Source organism: Pseudophryne corroboree, chromosome 3 (genome assembly GCF_028390025.1).
Source record: "Pseudophryne corroboree isolate aPseCor3 chromosome 3, aPseCor3.hap2, whole genome shotgun sequence".
Classification (NCBI taxonomy): domain Eukaryota; kingdom Metazoa; phylum Chordata; class Amphibia; order Anura; family Myobatrachidae; genus Pseudophryne; species Pseudophryne corroboree.
This window is the reverse complement of record NC_086446.1, coordinates 220,797,005-220,807,054: the sequence shown is the minus strand read 5'-3', so window position 1 is coordinate 220,807,054 and position 10,050 is coordinate 220,797,005. Positions and strand designations below refer to the sequence as shown.

The 10,050-nt window shown below is 44.1% G+C and overlaps 1 long non-coding RNA gene across 1 annotated transcript; it reads left to right on the top strand.

Annotated features, from left to right (window-relative positions):
• The first annotated feature begins 213 nt into the window (after positions 1–213).
• LOC135057617 (uncharacterized) lies at positions 214–1,347 on the top strand. The gene is made up of 3 exons (XR_010244246.1): positions 214–831; positions 905–1,023; positions 1,252–1,347. It is a non-coding gene; the product is annotated as an uncharacterized LOC135057617 (long non-coding RNA).
• The last annotated feature ends 8,703 nt before the right edge of the window (positions 1,348–10,050 follow it).

The window sequence follows — 10,050 nt, the reverse complement described above, 5'->3', positions numbered from 1 at the left end:
TCAGATATATGTTAGTTTGTATGCGTAGGGTGAGTTGTGGTCATTTGATCTGGTGCCCTCTTATGTCATTTTTGACATTTTTGACATTTCATATTATGGATCATTATTTACATTTGCACTCTTTTTCTTCTGTGGTGATTGACAGGCTACACATAGGTTAATCCAGGATTATACGTGAGGAGACCTCCGGTATACCTCCGAGTCCCTGTGAGCTATGAGTGAACCTGTACATTGATGATTCCACCTGGGGGAGTGTTCATTCTCTGAGAACACCCCCCTCTAGGTTGTACACCTCCTTTAAACATTAGCCAGTGGATAAGCCTAATTACGGTTCTTTCCGCGAGTGGAACGCAGAGACTTCCGGCCAGCGCCTCTTCCGCGGAATGGAACGCATGGTGTTCCGGTCGGTGGAACGCAAAAGACGCGTCTCCGGCAGTTGCCCTTCCAAATCGTTAAAATACACTCATTTAAGTAGCCGTGCGTTAGCGATAGCCACTGCCTGTCCTGTGAACCCTGTAACTTTTTTCCCAGTTGGTCTGAGTTAGTTATCTGAGAGGTGATCAGTTAATGAGAGACTGGGTTTATACTAATCTCCTTAATTGGCACTTCCTGTGGTTGATCCTTAAATAGTGCTCAGCTGAGGCTGAACTTTATGCAGCTTCCATTTGGCTCTGGACACTTGAGCAGTGAGTATGGTTCTCCTGCAGCTCCCTTCTGACACATGATTACGGTTGGTGATTATTTTTTCCTGTTGTGCCTCCTTACAGACTGAGTGTCTGACACATGTACAGAGCCCACAAGCTGCCATGAGCTATTTCTACATGTAACTAGGTATGATCTTTTCCAAAATGACGTTGTTAGTGTATTTTCTTATGGTGTAGTTACTCTGTTATTTATCTAATAGGTGACTACGCCTTGCAGCTTCCCCTACGTTATAGGCTTTTTAACTTCATTATGTGATCAGGCATGTTGCCAACTTTGAAGGCCATTCCACACATCTGAGTGATCTGGCTTGCCGTCCAGGTAATCATTTGCCTATCTAAACAGATAGTCCTAATGGTGGAGGTGTCTCTTTCATCACACGTGGATTATTTCCAAGTATCTCTTTTTTACATATATAAAAAAACAGCTTTTTAATACGTTTTCTGGTTTTTGTGACAGTCTTCAGGGCCTGGGAGGCACTGGTGGTGTTGGTGTTGAATAAATCTGGGTTCTTATACATATTAATTGTAACTGTTTCTGATTGTATAGGTGATTTAAGTGCCAATCTTGATAAAGGTCCGCATAAGGACCGAAACGTCGATGAAATACGGCATCAACAGTGAACCCGAATAAAAATATACTGAATTTACAAGTGACTTCAGAGACTAATTTCTGGGCGTGAGTGCACCTTCCACCTAGGTGGTTGTTGTGGTATATATATATATATATATATAGAACCAGAAGGAAATAATGAGGCACCATTACACGTTTTGCCGCTTTACAAGACTCCGAGTGCCGCCTCATTATTTCCATCTGGTTCTATACAAAGGGTTTGTACCCCTGGAGGAAGGCACCTGAGCAAGTCAGCCCCATAGTGGGGGCAGAGCCGAGTGCTGGAGCATAATTTGTATATATATATATATATATGTATTTCCAAAGGTCCCGCACTCTCATCCACATGAAAATTCACCAATGGGTGCTCCCCTCCCAGTGGGCCTAAGGTCTAAGTCAACTTCAATATGCAGGCGTTTCCACCATTGTGGAAAGGGGCACTAGCTCATAAACGTTATCCATTTTTTAAGAGTTAATTTTATTCGCATAAATCATATATTGCCAATAATGTCGACGTTTTGATCCCTCAGAGATCTTTCTCAAGACAGACATAATGTCAATATCCACATTATGGATGATGATTTAAAGCAGATTCAAAAAAGTAGATCCATACTGTAAATATCTATCAAAAGAAGAAATACATTTGAGACAACTTAGACTATGCCTCCCAGGTCCCCGGGGGCGCAATAGACAACTAATGGATAGACACCCTAGTTATATAGCCATGACGTGGCACTCCCTGATTGGCTGGTGGGACCTTCAGTGACAGAAGTCACGGGGGGTCCCAGCATTCAGGGTAAAGGGGTTCCATATGTAAACATGGAACCCCTTTAAGTGCGTGGATCGGGTTTCTGGTTTGATATTTTATTCAAGTTGCTGGATTACGATGGATAAGAAGAGGACAGATCTACACTGGATTGGTGGTAAGTATAATTTTTATTTGACAGGTACCCCGTGGATTCTACTTGACAAGGGGACCGAGGGGCTTCGTTGGACAATAGGTAAGTATTTGAGTGTGTAAGTATGCATGTATGTAAAATAAAACTTTACTTTCACGGTGTGTGTTGTGCTTTTTGGGGGGTATTTTTTTGTTGTAGAACTACAGGTACCAGCAGGCCCATTATTTCCCCACATCCTGGTATTTGTGGTTCTCCAAGTACCAGCTTGCAGGGTGGGGATTGCTGGGACTTGTAGTTCTCCAACAAAAAACAATATTCTTATTATTACACACAGGCTATCAGCCTCCCATCCACCGCCCACGAATGGGGGGGACAGCCTCGGGCTTCACCACATGTTACTTGGGTGGCTTGAGGGGGTGACCCCTTGATTTAAGGGGTCCCCACTCCTCCTGGGTACCCCGGCCTGAGGTGACTAGTTGGGGGGGTAATGCCACGGCCGCAGGGACCTATATAAAAGTGTCCCCCGGCTGTTTCATTATCTCTCTGGCTAGTGGAGCCCGGTGCTGGTTAAAAAAATACAGGGGACCCCTACATCTTTTGTCCCCCATATTTTTTGAACCAGGACCAGACGCAGAGCCCGATGCTGGTTGTATAAACATGGGGGGAACCTACGCATTTTTCCCCCTGTATTTTTACAATCAGGGCTGGCTCAAAGAGCCCGAGGCTGGTTATGCTTAGGAGGGGGGACCCCACACAATTTTTATTTTTAATTTTTAAGCTAAACAGACCCTTTACCACAGATATGCATTCACGGATCTCTCTGATCCATGCATGAATATCCAAAGACGCCAGGAAAAAGCAGGTCTATTTTTTTTGCTCCTTTTTTTTACGAGTCGCCCAAAAAAAACCAACCGCAATTGAACATTCAGGGACAAACACCAAAATACGAATGAATAGTAAATTCCCGTGTTGTATAAACAAACAGCCGCGTTAGACCGATGATCTATTCATTCGTATTTCTGCCCTCTGCCGTGAAAACCATTACGAATAGCCCCAACACTGCCGAGATTTGTGCTTAGTAAATTCCCGTGTTGACACTTTGCAAAAAAAAACCTTGGACAAAATAGGGACTTTAGTAAATAAACCCCCTCATTGTTTATCCAGTTGTGTATTAAAGCATTAAGGTGAATGAAACTACTAAGGAGAGTGCGAGGTTCTCTCTCTCTCTCTCTCTCTCTCTCTATATATATATATATATATAGCCATGGCTATTTTGCTATGAATTTTTTAGTACAAGCATTGTTGTTTAAAGTCTCAGAGTGCCGCAGTCTCTATTTCAACATTTGCATCTGCCTTACTGAGGGCACCGGAGCGGACTACGTCCTTTTAGGAGTGTCAAGCTATATCTACAATATATATATATATATATACACATATATATATACACATATATATATATATATATATATACAGTATATATCATTTTTTATCACTTAGTTTTGTTTTGCCCTGCCTATTCTGCCAGTCTCGGGACCCACAATTTCTGATGGCAGCCCTGCATGGGTGCACTAATCAGTGTGTCAGTGTACTGTCATGAATGCACTAATCAGTGTGTCAGTGTGCTGTCATTGATGCACTAATCAGATGCCTGCTGTAGATCTTCAATCTGGAAACTTGACTCATTTTGACTGTTTTGGGAGGATTTTAAAAAGTGTTTAAAAATAATTTTCTCTTGACCCATTGATTTCTAGACTCTTATATATTCCAGTATATTTACTCCATTTCAGAAAATCTATAACCTTTAATGTGTGCTTTCCCTCAGTCATGACTACACAGATAATATTCAGATGCCTCCCACCTTTTGGCCAGTACTCTTTATTCACAACATCTAATTCTTACCCAGCTCACTAGCAACCCCTCCTGGCTGGCACATCAAACTGTTGGAAACTTGAATGTGGCCTTCTAAGGAGCTCATTTTAATTTGAGGCAAGGCAACAGCAGAGTATAAAGAACAAATTAATTGCCATGTAGTCATCAAGCAAGATAATTGATGGCATATACTAATCACATAATACATTGATCCTGATTCAAAGGTGAATACAAATGCAGGATGTCTGACAAAACTACGCTGCTTGCAAAAACTGGTGAAACTGCATTGGAGAACGCAGACACTGACTATGGACGCAGACACTGACACGAAAAACAAGACCAATATGCCCATGTTTCCGGGAACACTCCCCGATGCATCTAAGAAATACAGTATATGGAACATGTAAATCAGGCTGTAGCTAATAGGGCATTGCAACCAGAGACCATCAGAAGACCGCAGAGCATCACAATACATGTGTACTGCAGCTCCGACACATGCTCAGTCCTGAAAACATTGGTCAATTGGGGACTGCATCCAGGGCTGAATCATCCACCTTTTTACAAATGTTATACTTTCAAAATTAGTACTAATTGCATGTGTTACTGTGTTAATGTGTGGCGAAGTATACCAGTGAGGGTTAGTATATATCCCACCCCATGTGCAATCTCCATCCATGCTCCCTCCTTTCATACCGGCAGCACAGTGGACTCCTGGGGTCATTCCGACCTGATCGCACACTGCCGTTTTTCACAGTGCAGCGATCTGGTTACTACTGCGCATGCGTATGCACCGCAATGTGCAGATGTGTCATACAGGTACAAATCGGATCGTTACTGAGCGATGGATTTAACGAAGATTCCATGCGCACAACTGATCACAAGGAGATTGACAGGAAGGAGGCGTTTATGGGTGTCAACTGATCGTTTTCTGGGAGTGGTTGGAAAAACGCAGGCATATCCAAGCATTTGCAGGGCGGGTGTCTGACGTCAATTCCGGTACCTGACAGGCTGAAGTGATCGCAAGGGCTGAGTAAGTTCAGACCTACTCAGAAACTGCACAAAATGTATTTGCAGAGCGCTGCAAAAAGTAGCTAGCGAGCGATCAACTCGGAATGACCCCCTCCGAGCACTAGGAGCAATAGTAGAATCTAGCGCTGTGCCAGAGTCTACTGCACATGTGCATGTCTCCGGAAAAATGGCATGTTTGCCATTTTCTAGGCAATTTTCCAACTGTGCATGCGCAAACTGCCTGGAAAATGGTCACAACAATGAATTGTGCACTGCTGCCAGTCACTGGCTTTAACACAGAGGTACTGTAGTTCATGAGAAAGCTCTGTATTAAGCTGCAGGAAGGAGAGCTTGATGCTGGCTGTATTGTGATCAGTGTCATTTTTGACTCAGGTAAATTTGATGGAGACAGAAGGCCTGATTCAAAGAAGGATGCTATGCCAATGTTTATGCCGTTGGCTGATGTTTTATGTTCTGCACATTAATCAAAAAGAGAATTTGGATGTAGATAGATTGACAGTCAGTGGGCACTTATGGGTGGTTACAGGAGGGTGACTAGTACCCAGATGTAGGCATGTCAAGGGCGTGCCACAGCCAGTGACTGCATCTAAAGGTGCAGTTGCAATGGCTAGAGTGGATTAGTTCAGTCGGAAATTCTGAGCAGCCGTACACTGTTAGATCTTTGACGGCGTGACCAATGTGAGACCGATGGTGCATCTTTGTATTCAAGCGGTTAATTAAAGACACAGCCATTGGGTGTCTCTGTATAAATGTCATTGTCTGCAGCATTAGCATATATGCACAGTACCACTGTGTACAAAGACGCAGACACAAATTAAATAACAACCTCCTTTGAATCAGGCAGATACTGTATATAAACAACTGTGCCATATATTACTTTTACCATTCTCTGAGGGATGTAAACCCTAAATAGACCATTATTGTGAAACTAGGTGATTCATTGCGACCTATGGGCACTCTTCACATCGTCGGAAGGGGCTACGTCCCCGTAACCCCTGCACGTCCTTTGGCTGCCCAATAATTGTATGAAATGGAGTATTACCTTCAAGCCTAATGTTATTAGTGGTTACATATTTAAGGTGGAAAGGGTGTGCGATGGTTAAGGGAGCTAAGGCCCTTGCAACAGCGTGTAGAGCGGATGCAGGGGAGGATGAATGACCTAGTGTGTTAATAATATGTTATATGTACACAGTGCCAGATAAAGGTCCACACTGGCCTGGAGCTGAAGTTTATGAAGGGCCTATTGTGTGCCATCAAAAGGGGTGTGACCAGCACCACAGGGTGGGTGACTAATGATGTGGAGGGCATAACCAGTGCTTTGGGGAATGATCTGTACAGGAGGTATGTCTAGCAACATGATGGGATTAGTACTGCCTACCTTCGTTTATTTAACCATCTGTAATTCCTCTCACCACCACTCCCTTGTCATCATGCCCTGACCACACAGCAGACACTCAAACACCCCTCACTCGCCATCATGCCCTGACCACACAGCAGATACACAAACACCCCTCACTCGCCATCATGCCCTGACCACACAGCAGACGCACAAACATCCCATCACTCGCCATCATGCCCTGACCACACAGCAGACACACAAACACCCCTCACTCGCCATCATGCCCTGACCACACAGCAGACACACAAACACCCCTCACTCGCCATCATTCCCTTACCACACAGCAGACACACAGACACCCCTCACTCGCCATCATGCCCTGACCACACAGCAGACACACAAACACCCCTCACTCGCCATCATGCCCTGACCACACAGCAGACACACAAACACCCCTCACTCGCCATCATGCCCTGACCACACAGCAGACACACAAACACCCCTCACTCGCCATCATGCCCTGACCACACAGCAGACACACAAACACTCCTCACTCGCCATCATGCCCTGACCACACAGCAGACACACAAACACCCCTAACTCGCCATCATGCCCTGACCACACAGCAGACACACAAACACCCCTCACTCGCCATCATGCCCTGACCACACAATAAACACACAAATATCCTTTCCAAGATCTGACAAAAAAAAAACCCTAAAGAAAATTGTATAATATTTTAATTTCTTAATTTAATTTGCCCTACCTCTCAGTGTACTCGATGTTATTCATTCCTGCTCCCGCCGGATGTATTAGTTTGAGCTGTTGTTATTATCCAACACTGGCCTGGGACACAGTGGTATCCCACTTTAAAGGGGGGGTTCATAAAAAGCAATAAAAAAAAGGCACAAATACAGTATATAAATTAACACACAGGTAGATAGAATATCTATTATGATTCTAAAGATAATGTTAGTGTAAAGGCTACTTATCTAAATATACTGTATCAACCTCAAAACATCTCATAGAGTAGGTAAATGGGGTCAAGTAATAATAACTGACTATACTGACTACATCCCCATTTACCTTTTTGGGTCTTATATATTTGCACAGATAGCATTTAATCTAATATTACTATTGCAATCATAATATACATTCTATTTAGATTATTTTTTCCATCTTTTATTTTTTTCTTCTTTAAGTGTCCTCCGTCCTTTCACATATGATTGTACCCCTTTATGTCTAATGTTCTGTATTGTTCTCCCCCCCTTCTCTCATATCTGTATGTGTTGCCCTAAACTTCCCCCTTCATCTGTATTTTTTGCATTGTGCTCCCGAATTCATCTGTGTGTTCTGTATTGTGCTACCCCCTCATCTGTATGTACTGCATTGTACATGGGCCCTCATTCCGAGTTGATCGGTCGCAAGGCGAATTTAGCAGAGTTACACACGCTAAGCCGCCGCCTACTGGGAGTGAATCTTAGCTTCTTAAAATTGCGACCGATGTATTCGCAATATTGCGATTACTAACTACTTAGCAGTTTCAGAGTAGCTCCAGACTTACTCTGCCTGTGCGATCAGTTCAGTGCTTGTCGTTTCCTGGTTGACGTCACAAACACACCCAGCGTTCGCCCAGGCACTCCCACCGTTTCTCCGGCCACTCCTGCGTTTTTTCCGGAAACGGTAGCGTTTTCAGCCACACGCCCCTGAAACGCCGTGTTTCCGCCCAGTAACACCCATTTCCTGTCAATCACATTACGTTCGCCGGAGCGAAGAAAAAGCCGTGAGTAAAAATACTTTCTTCATAGTAAAGTTACTTGGCGCAGTCGCAGTGCGAACTTTGCGCATGCGTACTAAGCGGATTTTCACTGCGATGCGATGAAAAATAACGAGCGAACAACTCGGAATGAGGGCCATTATCCATTATCCCCAATAAAAAGGAGGAAAAAACTGTGCAAAATATTGTTGGTATATATCTGCTTATTGCTAAAATTGATAGGAGTCTTCTCTTTATACAAATAAAACAATATTTATTGTCCTGAACACATATACAAAAAACTTACACAAAACTCAGACATACTGTATATAACAACACATAAATATAAAAGTTCTTTTTAGCTAAATTAGCTTATTCATATAGGTTGTAAATGGTTTCACCCATTGTAGGAAAAATATATTATAATAACAGTTCATACAAAAAATCCACTTATATATATTGCAGGTGAATAATATAGGATAAGTTACCATACCACGTTTAGTTCATTAGTAGGTGACTTTTAGATGGAAATCGTCTCTTAAAGTTTGCATGTTCAGGTACCGGCAAGCCACACTGGCATCCAACACGCTTTTGAATTGTTGCCCCGCCGAGCAAGCGGTTAATGAGCCGGATAGTGCAAGATGAGGATATCCCCAGCGTATTGTTGTCTTGCACGTAGAGGTGCCCCACTTCAAGCAGGTTTGGTAGCGCTTGGGAAGCTTAAGTAGATATAGTGATCTCCAACAGATACGTATCTATGGGGATATCTTCATCCTCTCCGGCTCATTAACCTACAGTACCATATTTGCTCGGCGGGGCAACAATCCAAACTTGAACATGCAAACTTTAAGAGACGATTTCCATCTAATGCTGCTTTCAGATCGCAAATGCCGGATCCTACCCGGTAAGAGAAACGTGTCCTTACCGGGTGGGATCCGGCATTTGCTCTCCTCTGCTCGCTTTCCGACCCGGCAATATACCGAGTCGGTTGCCATAGCAGCGGGGGGCGCAGCAGCAGCAGGGGCGGGGGTGGAGGCGGCGCTGGGAGATGAGCTCATCTCCTGCGCCGCCTCTCACTATGGGGGTCATTCCGAGTTGTTCGCTCGTTATTTTTTTTTCGCAACGGAGCGATTAGTCGCTAATGCGCATGCGCAATGTTTGCAGTGCGACTGCGCCAAGTAAATTTGCTATGCAGTTAGGTATTTACTCACGGCATTACAAGGTTTTTTCTTCGTTCTGGAGATCGTAATGTGATTGACAGGAAGTGGGTGTTTCTGGGCAGAAACTGTCCGTTTTATGGGTGTGTGTGAAAAAACGCTACCGTTTCTGGGAAAAACGCGGGAGTGGCTGGAGAAACGGAGGAGTGTCTGGGCGAACGCTGGGTGTGTTTGTGACGTCAAACCAGGAACGAAACTGACTGAACTGATCGCAGATGCCGAGTAAGTCTGGAACTACTCAGAAACTGCACAGAAGTGTCTATTCGCAATTCTGCTAATCTTTCGTTCGCAATTTTGATAAGCCAATATTCACTCCCAGTAGGCGGCGGCTTAGCGTGTGCAAAGCTGCTAAAAGCAGCTTGCGAGCGAACAACTCGGAATGACCCCCTATGCTGTGAATGGGAGCCGTGTCGCATCGGAACGGCTCACATTCACACTGCACCTGACCCGGTATTCAACCCGGTAATAACCCTTCTTTTTAACCGGGTTGAATTACCGGGTCAGGCGACCCGCTAATTCGGCAAAGGCGCTTTCACATCGCACACTGACCCGTTTCGACACGGCAATATGCCGTGTCGATACCGGGTTATTAGTGCGATGTGAAAGGGGTATAAGAGTCACCTACTA